Source organism: Bos mutus, chromosome 26 (assembly GCF_027580195.1).
Source record: "Bos mutus isolate GX-2022 chromosome 26, NWIPB_WYAK_1.1, whole genome shotgun sequence".
Lineage (NCBI taxonomy): Eukaryota > Metazoa > Chordata > Mammalia > Artiodactyla > Bovidae > Bos > Bos mutus.
Genome location: NC_091642.1, coordinates 38,565,180 through 38,578,477, shown reverse-complemented (window position 1 = coordinate 38,578,477; position 13,298 = coordinate 38,565,180). Strand labels below are relative to the sequence as shown.

The window sequence follows — 13,298 nt, the reverse complement described above, 5'->3', positions numbered from 1 at the left end:
TGGCTCAGAGAACTCATGTGATATGATTATCATACGATATCATATCATATGATAGGGTATGATAAATGATACAGATGAACAGCCAGATGGAGATACGTAGAGTGAGGTCTGAGAGGGTCCTGATCACAGGGCTTTTGTCTTCATGGAGGTGGGGTACATCTCTCTCCCAACGAGGATATGTTCATCCACCCAGAAACTTCCCAAACCCCATGCTATTGGAATTTTATGGAGGCTCCCTCAAGAAGGTATGATTGATTATTAATTCCATTTGCAGTCCCTCTTCATTCTCTGCAGAATGAGGAGTGGATCTGAAAATCCCAAATTATAGCTTGGTTTTCTGGTGACCAGTCTCCATCCAAGAGCCATCCAGGAGCCCACCTAGAGTCACCCCCATTAGAAAAAAAGGTGCTTCTAGTCCTCTAATTACGAAGGAAATTACAAAGGTTTTAGGAATTCTGTGCCAGGAACAGAGGGCAGAAATCAATACATATTTTCTATTATCTCCCACCATGGTTAACCAAGGAATAAGCTGCTACATTCAGGATTTAAAAAGAAGGTGAAATTTTTCATTGAGTTTGCTTTGGTAGGTTATTAACCAAATCAAGCTAACTTAATGAAACAGTGCCTCTCCATGACACAAATTATACAGTGATATTGTAGAATCTATAACAACATTAAAACCACCAAGAGTTTGCAGAACTTATAAATGTAAGATCCTCCCTACACCATGCCAACACAATCGAACAGCATCCCAAAGTGAAAAGCCATAAAAGAATTTTCTTCATTAAATTGCAAGTCACTGCAATGTCTTTTCTCCTAAAAGTAATCTGAAAAAATCAAGAGTCCTGTTGCTCTGGAAATGAAATAATAGTGAAAGAATACTCATCTAATAAAACAACTACTTCTGGTGAGAAATATAAGTAATGAATTTACGTTTGAGTCAACAGTTTTTCTAAAATACAGCCACACAAGTTTTCTGTTTCATACTAATATTCATTATATTCAAAGTGTGTGTGGGTGTGGGGGAATAGCAGCATAGCTTATTCAGTAAGTAAATAATATCATTAACCAAGAAGTGTCCTGAAGATTTCCATGATTTGCCCAGCCAAAAACAAACACAAATTCCCTCAGCATTCCTGTGTAACTTATCATTTCAGCTGAAATCTTAGTCTCACATGTGGCTTCTGCCTCATTCTCCCTTTATGTCAGACAAGTCTTGAAGAGTCTGTCTTTATGATACTTTCCTAATTCTTCCGTCCAAGTTGATCCTAGGTCTAACATAATGGGAATAGAAATAGAAAGTGGATCAGTTTACAGTACTTTTGGATTTGTTAGCCAAGCAGTAGTGGAAAAAGAAAGAAAAAAAAAAAGTGCCATATACTGAATGGATAAAGAATCTGCCTGCAATGCAGGAGACACAGGTTCAATCTCTGGGTCAAGAAGATCCCCTGGAGAAGGAAATGGCAACTCACTGCAGTATTCTTGCCTGGGAAATCCCATGGACAGAGGAGCCTGGTGGGTTATAGTCCATGGGGTTACAAGAGTCAGACACAACTTAGTGAAATCACCACCACAATCCTTAAAATAACTCTGAGAGGTGGGCATTGTTATCCCTGTTTACTTATGAAGAAACTGAGGCTCAGGAAGGTTTGAATATACTGAATGAAGTCATTTAGCTACTAAGCTTTAGGATTCAATTCCAGTCAGTCTCTAAAGGCTGCTCTCCTACTGTATCTTATCTGAGTGAACATACACAGGTGGCTTTGCAGTCTATGATAAATGAATAATTTGGGCCCAGATAATTAGAAAGTGAATTTTCCTGTTTTTAACTGATAAGAAATGTAAGAAAATTGCCTTGTATAAATGTGTAATCCTACTTTTAGATTTTATTATAGACATGATTTTGTAACTTCATATTTTGATTAAGCTCAAATAATAAGCTGCCTATATAATAAATTTTGCTTGCTCCTCTCCCCAAATAATAAAACATCACTTTGTGGATAAACCTGCTCTCTTATTTTAGCCTCAGTGTATCTTAGTAGTTTAAGTTTGAATTTCATGTTGCTTCAGAAGCTCATCTATTTTAGGATATCTCATTTTGAATCAAATTATCTGATACATGATGCAATGGATCACCCACAAATGGATGACACATTGGATCACCCATAAAAAGCCACCATTGCTAAATAATGTTTTTGTTATTCAAAAAAAAAAGTTAGCTTGAAATGATTAGCTTTATTAAAACTTACTTTATTCAAGTGATATTACATTCTTTGTTAAATTATTTAAAAGTACTAATTTTATTTACTACAAATTATTTTTAGTTTATGAAATAAAAAGTTTATGTTATTATCACAAATTAAGTATGCAGATATGCACAAAAACAAATGTTATAGAAAAGATGGAGTTAAAGAAACAGGTAGAGGTCAGTTTATGTCAGTCTTATGAATCAGATAAAGGAGTTTGGACTTGACACATTAGGTAGGAAGTCAATGGAAAATTTTAAGCAGGAGAATAACACAATCTGATTTATGTTTTAAGAAAAACACTCTGGTTAACATTTGAAGAGTGGATCACAAAGAAGATTAAGAGTGGGATCCAGGCCAGGGGAGAAGTGCAGTCAACGTTGGGGAAAAGACAGTAGTAACGGGGAGTGGTGGCGAAGCAGTGGAAATGAAGGTCATGTTTGGTATCTTATGGTGGGTTGAACTGAGGGTTGGGCTGGCTAGAGAGAGCAAAGTGTCAAAGACAGCTCCTAGGTTTGAGGACTGAGCTATGGCTGGCAGCATTTTCTGAAATGGAGAATGAGAGAGAAGCAGGATGCTTCCCTTGTTATAGGACTTATTTGTGTGCATGTTTTGGCGAGGGAGTCACTCCTAGAATTTAATCCTACTCTACTGCTTCCTTACATTTTGTAATTTTCCAGTTGTGGCCAGCAGACTCTAGGGTGGTCCCCACGATCCCGACTTCCTGGTGCTCACGCTCTGTGTCATCCTTTCCCCCTGTGTATTGATACCTGGGATCTGTGATGTACTTCTAACCAGTGGAAAGTAGCAAATGCAACAGAATACACATATTCATGATTCTATTACATAACGTTGTAACCTTTTTTTTTTTTTTTCTAGGAAACTCTCTCTCTCTCATTGGCTTTGGAGAAGTAAGCTATTTATTATGAGCTAGCCCATGAAGCGGAGGAGGCAATGGCGACCCACTCCAGTACTCCTGCCTGGAAAATCCCATGGACAGAGGAGCCTGGTAGGCTGCAGTCCATAGGGTTGCTAAGAGTCAGACACGTCTGAGTGACTTCACTTTGACTTTTCACTTTCCTGCATTGGAGAAGGAAATGGCAACCCACTCCAGTGTTCTTGCCTGGAGAATCCCAGGGACGGGGGAGCCTGGTGGGCTGCTGTCTATGGGGTCGCACAAAGTCAGACACGACTGAAGCGACTTAGCAGCAGCAGCAGCCCATGAAGAGGGCCGAGTGGGAGCAACTAAGGGCAGTCTCTGATGTATGACGCAGGGAACTCAAACCAGGGCTCTGTGACAACCTGAAGGGGTGGGATAGGGTGGGCGGTAGGAGGGAGGTTAAAGAGGGAGGAGACATATATATACTTATGGCTGATTCATACTGATGTATGGCAGAAACTCATACAATATTGTAAAGCAATTATCCTCCAATTAAAAACAATAAAAATGGGAATTAAAAAAAAAGAGCCAGCAAGAAAGAGGCCCTCAGTGCAACAACCAGAAATGAATTAAATGGTGCCAATGGAGAAGGAAATGGCAACCCACTCCAGTGTTCTTGCCTGGAGAATCCCAGGGACGGGGGAGCCTGGTGGGCTGCCGTCTATGGGGTTGCACAGAGTCGGACACGACTGAAGCAACTTAGCAGCAGCAGCAGCAGCAGTGACTACATGAAATTGGAAGCAGATCCTTCCCCAGTCAAGCCTCCAATAAGGCAGCAGCCCTAGTCAACCCCTGACTGTGGCCATTTGATATTCTAAGGCAGCTAAGCTGAGCTCAGACTCCTGATCCACAGAAACTGTGATATGTCATTTTAAGTATACTTGAGGTTATATTGCTAAGTAGAACTAGATAACTAATACACCAATTTTCGTAAACTATTTTCTTAAAAGAAAATATAGTTATGACAGGATTCAGATTTCTCCCATATATAAATTCCCATTCCTGTTCTGATAATTTTACTTTTTACCAATATGTAAAAGTATTGCAAGTATCTGTCAATTGAACACTTAAAGAATTATAAGCTACAAGGAAACTTGGATAGGTGATATGATTTGTCCAAGTTCCTACAGCTAGTTTGTGACAAATTCAAGAACAAAACTTCCCACACCGAAATGTGATTTTCACACTCACATAACATATAGGAAAGTCTTGACAATCTTCCACTTTTGAAGTGTATACTATCAAAACCTTTCAAAAACTCCCAAAAGGGAAAAATATTCTCACCTAGAAAGTGACCTGCCGTATGTGAACTTGAGCATTATGAAACTCATCAGAGCTGAATCAAATGGCTTTTATTGTATTTGACTCCTTCCTTCACTCTAAATTTTTTAAATAAGAAAGGAGAAAATGGGAGCTTATTAAATACATATGCAGCCATAGGAGATGATGAAAAAACAAGGAAAGCACAGCCTCTGCTCTCAAAAAGCTGCTAGTTTGAAGTGGCACAGATAAATTTGTCTTGGCTTAATAGAAGGCTGTCTGAAAATGTTTCATTTGGCTCTGATAAGAAAGCGTCAATGATAATACATGCAAAGTGCCTGGCACAGAGTAAATGTACCCGTTACCTGCTATTACCACACAGAAAGGACAAGGGAGGTGCCCAGAAACAGTATGTACCAAACTTTAAGCAAGGGATGAAACAAGCCTCACCACCGAATGACTTCGTAATTACTTACAATTTTACTTTCACCGTTTGTCATCCTGTTTGATAAAAACCCTGATAAAAAGAAAAAAGAACGTTCAGCAGCATGCTGACAGTAACTGGAAATGATTCATCAAAGGGAGCAATTGCCCAACCCTTGCCAGGGGGAGGAAGTGGCAGAAAGTTGCACCAAAACAAACACTTCTGGACTGACACTAGAATCCTGAGAAGTGTTAGTAGGTAAACTTCGGGGTTGAGCAGGCAAAACCTGCTAGTTCGTCAATTCTTTTTTGGCAGACATTTATTGAGCACCTACTGTGGAACACCCTGGAGAAGGGCATGGCAACCCACTCCAGTACTCTTGCCTGGAGAATCCCATGGACAGAGGAGCCTGGCAGGCTACAGTCCATAGGGTCACAAAGAGTCGGACATGACTGAATCGACTTAGCACTAGCACTGTGGAAGAAACCCTGTACTAGACACTGGAGATGTAAAAATGATTAAGATACAGTCTTTGGCTTCAAAAAAAGAAAAAAAAAGAAGAAGAAATTGTAATGGAGTTCTGTGACCATGGAGCTTCTTGACGGGATGATGAAAATGTTCTAAAGGTGATTGTGGTGGTTGCACAACCTTGTGAATATAGTTAAAACCACCGAATGATACATTTTAAATGAGTGAGCTGTATGGTGTGTGGATTTTATTTCAATGAAACTGCTAAAAGGCACAGCAGATGTTGGACTCCTGAGTGCTCACATGGCCTCAGTACTTCACATCTGTATCCATGCCCTTTGCCACGTGGCCGTTCACTTCCTCTCACTGAAAAGACAGAGTCATTTTCCTACCCATCAAATCTGGGTTCACCTTATGACTTGCTGTTTCTAATAGAATGCAGGGAGATGGTTTGGTGCCAGTCCTGAGTCTGGGATTCAAGAACCCTTGCATGCTTCCATTTGACCTGTGCTCCGTGGCCATTGCCGTGAGGACATGCTTGGACTAGCCTAATAAGAGGTGAAGGACCTGTGGTGCAGAGTAGTGTCTCTTTCATCATCCCAAATTCATCCTAGATTAGCCAAAAGACAGCCAACTCTCAGACATGAGTCCAGTCATGACCAGGAAAACCACAGTCAAGTCCTGCCCTTGTGGTCCACCTTCAGACTCACAAACTTGATATTTTTGTTTTAAACCACTGTGTTTTGGGATGGTTTGCAGGGCTTTTTTTTTTTTTTTTTTGTAGAAATAGGTAACAGTGGGATACACAGTATTTGACTGTCACCCCTGGAACTTGAAGGAAGATGATAGAGAAGATAATGAATGAAATTCAGAGCTTCCTAGTTACTTCTCTTCAGAGGAGGGGTGGGAGGGTTAGCATACATATATTTGATTGTGCATGCATGTGCACAAAAACACATAAAAATATTAAAATACAGGCTAAAAGTAATACAAGGTGGTTGGAAATTCCACAGTTTAGAGCATATACTGATTTACTATCTGGTAGTGATTACACCAAGAATTTTACCTTAATTTTTTTAATATAAAATTTTAGCCAAACAACATCACGGATATGGTATTCATACAAAAATGCATTACCTTGATCAATGCATAATAAAATGTCAGAGTAATCCAAATTGTGGAATTGTGGAACATTCTAGTTAAAAAACAAAACAGAACCAAAAAACCAGCCAGTACCTAGAAAAGTGTCAAGGTCATGAAAGACAAAAAAAAATTGAGCTACTTTACAAGATTGGCTTAGATGGTAAAGCATCTGCCTGAATGCAGGAGACTGGGGCTTGATCCCTGGGTCAGGAAGATCCCCTGGAGAAGGAAATGGCAACGCACTCCAGTACTCTTGCCTGGAAAATCCCATGGATGGAGGAGGCTGGTAGGCTACAGTCCACAGGGTCGCAAAGAGTCAGACATGACTGAGCGACTTCAGTTCTCTTTACAAAATTGGAAGAAATAAAAGAGACATGACAATTAAACGGAATTTGGATTCTAGAACAGAAAAGGTACATTAGTGGAACAATTAGCAAAGTTTGAATAAGATCTGTAGATTAGTTAGTAGTAAAAATATTAAATCAATGCTAATTTTAGGTTTCAATAATTGTACTATATAAATAAGTTCTTAATATTTGTAGAAGCTGGGTGAAGGGTTATATGGGAACTCTGTGTAATATTTTTGCAATGTTTTTCTAAGTCTAAAATTATTTCAAGATAAAAATCTTTTTAAATAAAAAAGATAGGCCAAGGGTACTGTGATCACATTTATAATTTTTATTTAAAGAGAGGAGAGTATATAAAAAACTGTTGGGACTTCCCTAGTGGCACAGTGGATAAGAATCTGCGTGCCAACACACAGGACACGAGTTCGATCCCTGGTCCTGGAGGATTCCATGTGCTCTGGAACTCGAGAGCCACAGCTACTGAGCCTGTGTGCTGCGACTGCTGAGGCCCAGGCACCTAGAGCCTATGCTCTGCAACAAGAGAGGCCATGGCAATGAGAAGCCTGCACACTGCAACAAAGACTAGTCCCCGCTCCCTGCAACTAGAGAAAGCCTGTGTGCAGCAACAAAGACCGGTGCAGCTAATATATGTATACACACACATACACACACACATACACACACACACGTACATACATAGACACACACGTACACGTTTTTAAAAAAACTGTTAATACCAGCAAATACTGTGTTGACATGCCAGGCACTATTCTAGACATTGGTGGTATACTAGTCAACAAGACAGAAAAATCTCTAGACTCTCATGTAAATTGACAGAAATATATGGGATAATTTCAGCTGGTGCTAAACACTATGTGGAAAATAAAACAGGGTAAAGGAGTAAAATGGACTGGACAAGCTACTTCAGATTATGTGACTGGAAAAACTCCTCTGGGAAGTGTTATTTGAATGAGATCTGACGGAAAGGAACCAGCTTTGTGAAGATACGGAAGGGTATTCTAGGCAGGGAAGAACCAGGGCAAATATGAAGCATGGCAGGAAGAGAAAGGCTTGACTAGGCAGGGTGGAATGTGACTCAGTCAGACCAGAGTGTAGGCATCACCCGTAAGAGGTAGGCCTGGGTAAACAGTTTGGGTTTTACGTAAAAAAGCAAACAACTGGATCGTTTCAAGATAGGTGGGACGCACGACTGACATTCTTAAAAAGGTCATTTCATTTTTTTGTGAAGAATGAACTGTAGGAGGATAAGCATGGGAGGAGGAGAGCCTGTCAGGAGTCAAATAGGATAGTCTTAGAGAAGGAGGGTGGTGGCTTGATAGGGGTGGTCGGTGAGGGTGGGAAGCAGTGAGTGATTCCAGATACACTGTGTTGAAGGTGGAGCTAAACTTTGCAGATGGATTGAATATGGGAGGTGAAAGAAAGCAAGAAATCTAGGATAAGTCCTTGTTTTCTGGTGCAACTTGGGTGGATTTTAGTGATTTCCAGTTACCTTGGGAGAGTAATGGAAGAATAGTTTTCTTGGGAAAAAAAGGTAAAAAATTCTGTCCTGGATGCATTAAGTTTAAGACACTAGACCGTCATCATTCCAGGTCTTTGCAATGATTATGGTGTGTGTGTGTGTGTGTGTAAAAATATATATATATATATATATTTTTTTTTTTTAGAAGCTTATTACATTTTGAAAAAAAATAATGATGTAGGTTTAGGAAAGTTCAAAATAATGTTAGACGAACCAGGTACCCCGATTATTCAAATAAAGACTGGGAGCATATCTCACCTGGAAAAGTTACTGAGTTGAGACTATATATAGGAGGACAGATGATTCCATCCTTCAAACAAGCAGTTATAGAATTTACAAAGAAAAGCAATGTATTAAATTTTTTCCTGAGCGTGAACAACGGTGGGCATCCAGGGGTGAATGTTTTTACAGCTGTCATCACCCGTGTAAATGCAACATCCTTCAAGAGGAAAATAAATGAAGCCATGCACGTGTCCTTCAGGTTTAGAAAAAGGATTTCTGACCAAATGTGCTTGTAGAAAGAGATGTCGTGGTGATTTCTTTTTCTTTTCTGTCTTAAAGGAACACAGGGCACCCGGGGACTCCAAGGGTTAGTCACACAGTCGTGTCCAACTGCGACGCCATGGATTGTAGCCCACCAGGTTTCTCTGTCCATGGGATTCTCTGGGCAAGAATACTGGAGTGGGTTGCCATATCCTTCTCCAGGGGATCTTACCATCCCAGGGACCAAACCGGGGTCTCCTGCATTGCAGGCGAATTTTTTACCCTCCAGATTGGAGGGACTGTGGTATTGTGGTCAAGGGGATGGGCTGCTGAGCCCCCACATCTGTGCTTTAATCCCACCTCCATCACTCACTGGTGGTATAACTGGCAAGTTCCGTGACTCTTCTGTGCCTCAGTCATATCATCTGTAAACCAGGGGGACGATATGTAGTGGACCCTGTGGTGCCTAACCCTTGCCTTCTGCAGATTCCCCTTCTCAGTTGCTGGGGACTGTTACCAGAAGATGTTATTCATCTGGGAGCCCTCTCTGGACATGGCCTTGGCTGAGGAAATGGTCTCTCCTTAGGTCACACCCCTTTCCCTGGGCAGCCCACATCCAGTGACTGATCAACAGAGTATCAAGGCCTGAACCTTGGCCCTAATTCAGGGCAGCTGGTAGAGCCTTCCCAGCTCCAGAGCTCCCTATGGGGTGGACTGAGGGCTTCACTAGGCTTCCACCTCAACATCTCATCCTTCCCAACCCTGCTTCTTTCTCCTCCCTTCCCCAAGAGTGGATCCCAAGACCTCTCCCTGAGAAACATTCTTACAATGTCAATCACCCTCTCTGAGTCTGCTCCCTAGAGAGCCGAGCCTGTGAGGTAAGAGTACCTTCGTCCAACCAGAATTGAAAGAGACACGCAGCACTGTTTATAATAGCCAGGACATGGAAGCAACATAGATGTCCATCAGCAGATGAATGGATAAGAAAGCTGTGGTACATATACACAATGAAGTATTACTCAGCTATTAAAAAAATGCATTTGAATCAGTTCTAATGCGGTGGATGAAACTGGAGCCTATTATACAGAGTGAAGTAAGCCAGAAAGAAAAACACCAATACAGTATATTAACGCATATACATGGAATTTAGAAAGATGGTAATGATGACCCTATATGCGAGACAACAAAAGAGACACAGATGTAAACAACAGACTTTTGGACTCTGTGGGAGAAGGCGAGGGGGGGATGATTTGAGAGAATAGCATTGAAACATGTATATTATCATATGTGAAACAGATCGCCAGTCCAGGTTCGATGCATGAGACAGGGTGTTCAGGGCTGGTGCACTGGGATGACCCTGAGGGATGGGATGGGGAGAGAAGTGGCGGGGGGGGGATTCAGGATGGGGAACACATGTACAACCATGGCTGATTCATGTCAGTGTAGGGCAAAAATCACTACACTACAATATTGTAAAGTAATTAGCCTCCAATTAAAATAAATTAATTAATTTTTAAAAATAAGAAAAGATATTATAGAAAAAAAAAAGTACCTTCCTCCTCTTAGGGGAATCCTTAGGAATAAATAAATCACTATAATAAGGCACTTACAAGAGTATGTGCACATAGTAAGTGGAATGTAAGTGTTAGCTATGATTATGGAAGTATTTTCTTATGAGATTATCAATGCCTACAATAGTGTTTTCTTATGAGATTATCAATGCCTACAAAACTACAAATAGTTTTCTCCTTTAGCTATAAAAGTCTCATTACAGTAGTTTGAGTTAATTTTCCATATATTGTATTACATACAAATAAAGTTAAAACTGGCTTGTTTTAGGTGACAAGACAGGGAAGAAATGTATTTCTGGCCTATTTCTTGCTACTGGGATTCCTTCACTGGTGATTATCAAGGGGTATCTCTGTTTGCAAACTAACTATAGACACTTTCTCTATTTATATATTGGGTTTTTTTTTTAATGGAGAAAGGAAGATGTGAATTGTATTTTTTATTAGGCTATGATTACATACATCTCCTGATAGACCCCTTCCTGACAGGAAATGGCATTTGTAGGGTCTTCTGAGATGAAACAAATGTCTTTAGCTTAGTCCACTCTGTTCAGAACAAACAGCTGTGATAACCAGAGAGAAGGCTGGATATTAAACTCATTTTGTCACTGCATATTTTTTCTGGTTCATAAGTACTTGATCCTTATGGACTAAAATAGGGATGGAATTTTCCCATAAAACTGAAGGTTCTAAAAACAAGAATAACCAGAGCACTTCTGTACTTGAAAGCTGTGAATATAAGATCACATAAAGCTAAATTTGAAAAATAAATGGTATTCTAAAACTCAGATTATACATTAAAGTTAAACCACAGTCTAACACATCAAAAGAAAGAATTGACAAATGCAAGCAGGATGAAAAGTAGAGGATATGGTGGATAAAAATGTATCTTTCTTTTACCTGTAATTCTTCAAAGAGCATTAGTTGTATAATTTGGTTAAAGCCATGTATGTAACATATTCAACAGGTGACTACATTCTTCTTCCAATTGGAAAGCCAACGCTTGTGATTCCACTTCTCCATATGAGTCTAGTATTATTACCTGATACAAAGCCTCCAGCCTGTGAACAGTTTGGGAAATCATCACCAAAATCAATGATCCTCCCTGTCCTGTTCAATGTGAGTTCTGGGCCGTTTGCTTCTTATCTACCTGTATTCATCTGAAGGCTTCTGGCTTACAGGAAACTCCACGCCACTACTCATGGTAGTGTTCACTCCAGTGGGCACCTCGTTTCTCAGCCACAAGTTGAATAAATTGGGAGTGGCTGGCATAAAGCTTGAGTTTATCATTGATATCCCACCCATCTCACTTTCTCGGCATCATCGCCAGCTTCCAGGGGCAGAAGATCCATGCCCTCCCTTGTTTCACCATGAGAGTTCACAGCCTCTGTCTCCATCCATGCCCTATCTGTGTTCCAGGGATGATCAACGTAGTCTTTGTAGACCACCAAGTGTTCCTGGCTGAATAGTTTGTGCAGTTGCTTCTCCAGCTCCTGTGTGTCTGCTCTGGACTTCTGTAAGGAGTTCACAGCTTCCTCACCAAATTCTCTCTTCAGTGTAGCACTGATCTTCTCTCCTGGATCCACCATTCCCACTGGGATGGCCCATTCCCCACAGCCCTTCCTTTGGATGGCTACAAACTGCAGGATGTTTGTCCCAGGAACAGGATGGGTTACTTTATTTCCCTTGCTGTCCTTTTCCCACCAGGTTAAGATGGGATCTGCAGCATGACTGGGGTCCCAGCGCCCCCAAACCCCTCAACCAACCAGGCCTGTCCCACCTGCAGGATTTCTAGGTCTACCATGTTCATCCTCATACCAACTGTTCCGGCTCCTTCTCTCAACAGGCCCTTCCTTTTCGTTAAATTTGGGAGAGAAGTTTCAACCCAAAGAGGGTCTGCCCACCTTGGTCCCGCCAAGACTGACCAGAAGTGTACTTGACAAGCTTGTACTCTGGTCACTCAGCCAGCCAGCTCGCCCTCTCATTGGAAACCTGGCTTCGCTCCACTTGAGAGCCCGGATATGGTGACGTCCGGGCCTTCTTGTGGGGCTTCTCACCAGCGCTGTTTGAAACTGACATGATGAAATTCGGAGGAAACCCGTGTGAGGAAAATGGGCTCCAGCCGCCTGAGATGGGGCAGCTTCTGGGTCTGACTGCCGCAGAGGCCAAGGCCACAGAGAGAAACGCTGGGGCTAAAGCCTTTGCCAGGCAGTGTCCAGCCATCAACTGCCGGCAGGCTGCGGGGATTTCGGTTGCTCTCAGGTGGGGCAATGACAACCCACTCCAGAACTCTTGCCTGGAAAATCCCATGGACAGAGGAGCCTGGTAGGCTGCAGTCCATGGGGTCGCGAAGAGTCGGACACGACTGAGCGACTTCACTTTCTCTTTTCACTTTCATGCATTGGAGAAGGAAATGGCAACCCACTCCAGTGTTCTTGGCCTGGAGAATCCCAGGGACGGGGGAGCCTGGTGGGCTGCCGTCTATGGGGTCTCAGAGACTTGAACTCAACTGAAGCGACTTAGCAGCAGAGCAGCGGCAGCAGCAGGTGGGGCCTCAGAATCCTTGCTGGTGGGGGTAGGGTTGGGGGGGTGCTCTCCCGCGGAACACACCCATTGGGAATGGGAGCCATGGGGATGGGGGATGGGAGTCCTGAGGGATGGGAGCCCTGGAGGAGGCTCACCGAAAACCACTTCCAGCGCTCCCTGGGGAGCACGGCGTTTGCATTTTACATTGAAAGATTTCAGTGTCTGGAAAGGATTCCAAACGGTTGAGAAAGAAGGTGAAAGTCGCTCAGTCGTGTCCGACTCTTGGCGACACGTGTAGTCCATGGAATTCTTCAGGCCAGAAGACTAGAGTGGGTAGCCTTTTCCTTCTCCAG

The 13,298-nt window shown here is 42.0% G+C and overlaps 1 pseudogene; it reads right to left on the bottom strand.

The window, feature by feature from the left end:
* Positions 1 to 11,614: 11,614 nt before the first annotated feature.
* LOC102276214 (ADP-ribose pyrophosphatase, mitochondrial pseudogene) lies at positions 11,615 to 12,642 on the bottom strand (annotated as a pseudogene).
* Positions 12,643 to 13,298: the final 656 nt, after the last annotated feature.